Consider the following 2,315-nt stretch of genomic DNA (forward strand, 5'->3'; position numbering starts at 1 on the left):
CAAGGAACAAAACTTATATTGCTAGTGCTTGCCATATCTTGCTTATTATCATTCTTGTCTTTGAAAATTTTTTCTTCAATTTTAACTAAATGCTCGGTAATACTAAATAAGGTTTCGTTTGCATAATTATTTTGGTAAATGATTTTTTGAAGACCCTTTTCTGTAGTTAATTGATTTGGGGCTTGAACTAAAGGAGTCGCAATAAACATATCGTTAATAATAATTTCTCCTTTTGGTGGAAAATTAGCAATAATTTCTTTATTAGAAATAATATCTTTATATTTTTTCTCTAAAATGGGAGTGACAGAATTATTTTTAAATGGGTAATTTATTTTATGTTTTGGGGCATAAATTAACTCAAACCATTGAAAAAAAGGAGAATGAATTTTATTTGATAAAACATAATCTTCCCAAAGGCCTAAATTGAGAAATCTTAAGTAGTATGAAAAATTTTCTTCGTGCCAAGCTCTTTTTTTATTATTGTAATCTTTGAAATACTCAATATTTTTTAAGTACAAAGTCAACTTGATATTCTAAATTTGAGAAATTCATTTTAACAAGTTGTTTTTGTTAAGATTGAAGAAATATGTTTTATTGATTCTAAATTATGACTTCGTGATTTTTCGTATTTTTTTATTCCTATTGTTAGCCTAGAAATTTTTTCTATTTGTTTATTATATTCATTAGTATATGGAAGTATTTTGTATAAATTATAATCTTCCTGAATTCTCGTTTCTTCTAAATGTTGAATGGTTTTGCATATATTAGAATTTATCTTCCAATGTCTTTTTAACATATTAGCCCAAAGCTTATTATTTTTTGAACAATTAATTTGTACTTTAGAACTCATGTTTGTTGTTTAAAATTTTGGAGTTCATCAATAAAATCTGATTTAGTAGGACTAGGAAAACTACTTTCACTATTTTGGTCATCTTGATATAATGGTTTGGGAATAGAATTAGTATAGTCAACAATTTTTAGTTTTAAAGATCTTGACTTTGATAACGGAGATTTTGAAGAACTTGTTTCTGGGATAAAAGAAGTCGATAATCTGGATGATGAAATTTTTAAGGAAGAAAAAATTATATCTACTGAACCATCATTATATTCTATAATATTTGAGATTTGTTTTGAAGAGTCTAGTGGTTTTGGATCGATAACATTTTGTAAATTCCAGTTACATGATTGAGTTATATCAGACCATTTTAACCTTTTTGGTGTGTGAACTTTGGTATGGTTAGTATTTACTTCAAAAATAATTGTTTCATTTTTAGGACTCGATAAACGTGTTTTCGGTTCAAGTGTAGTTGTCATGGTTTTGTAACAAACATGATAAATTATTGCTAAAGGCTTTGTATCATCTTTAAATTCTAAATTTTTTGTTTCTACAGTTAACACTAAAGTATCTAAAATATTTTTATCAAATAACCCTATAGAAAAATTTGGATAACAATTGAAATAAATAGGTCCGTTAACAATATTTGTTTCAGCCATAGCTAAAATAGAATTTTGAAAATCTTTATGTCTCTTGTCTCTTAAAATAAGGAGAACAGGGGCATCTATTCCAAGTCTGAATAAAGGCTTGATAGCAATTTGGACTAAACCAACATGTAAAAATTTATATTTCATTCTATGTTCTAGAATAGATCGTGATGATAATAAATGTAAATTTTGTTGGTTTTGACCAATAGACAAAGTTTGTTCTGTCATTTTAATAGAATAACCTTGAAAATAGTCAAAAGTTCCTATTCTATATATTGTATTAACATTAGTTTTAGGTATTGTCCAATCATTCAAACTTTGTTCTATGCCATTAACGGTTTCTTCAATAGAATTTATTTGATTATCATAATCTTGTTCATTATCGACATTTTTACCAGAAATATATTTTTTAGATAGTATGCGTGAAAATTTACTCATATATAAATAATTTTGCTTTAAAGTTCTTTAAGAAAACTTACTTGTTTTAATAACGATGAACAGAGGCAAATTGTCCCGACGATGATTGTGGTCCGGCACCGCGACTTACGTCCTTATCTGCGCGTTTTACGCTAATCCAACCAATCACTGGTCTTGTCTCTGAATCATACTTATTAAAACTTGTAAATTTCTTAGAGAATATTAAACCCAAATTAAATAAATATGAAATAAATATACATAACCACCCCAAAAACATTTCTTGGCTCTGATAACATAATTTAAAGAGTTTATAAATAATGTTTAATGATTACATATATATATATATATATATATATATATATATATATATATATATATATATATATAGGAGTAGGATCAATTGAGAACACCTAAAA

The sequence above is a fragment of the Lactuca virosa genome, chromosome 4 (assembly GCF_052849685.1).
Source record: "Lactuca virosa cultivar CGN04683 chromosome 4, Lactuca_virosa_CGN04683_v6, whole genome shotgun sequence".
Lineage (NCBI taxonomy): Eukaryota > Viridiplantae > Streptophyta > Magnoliopsida > Asterales > Asteraceae > Lactuca > Lactuca virosa.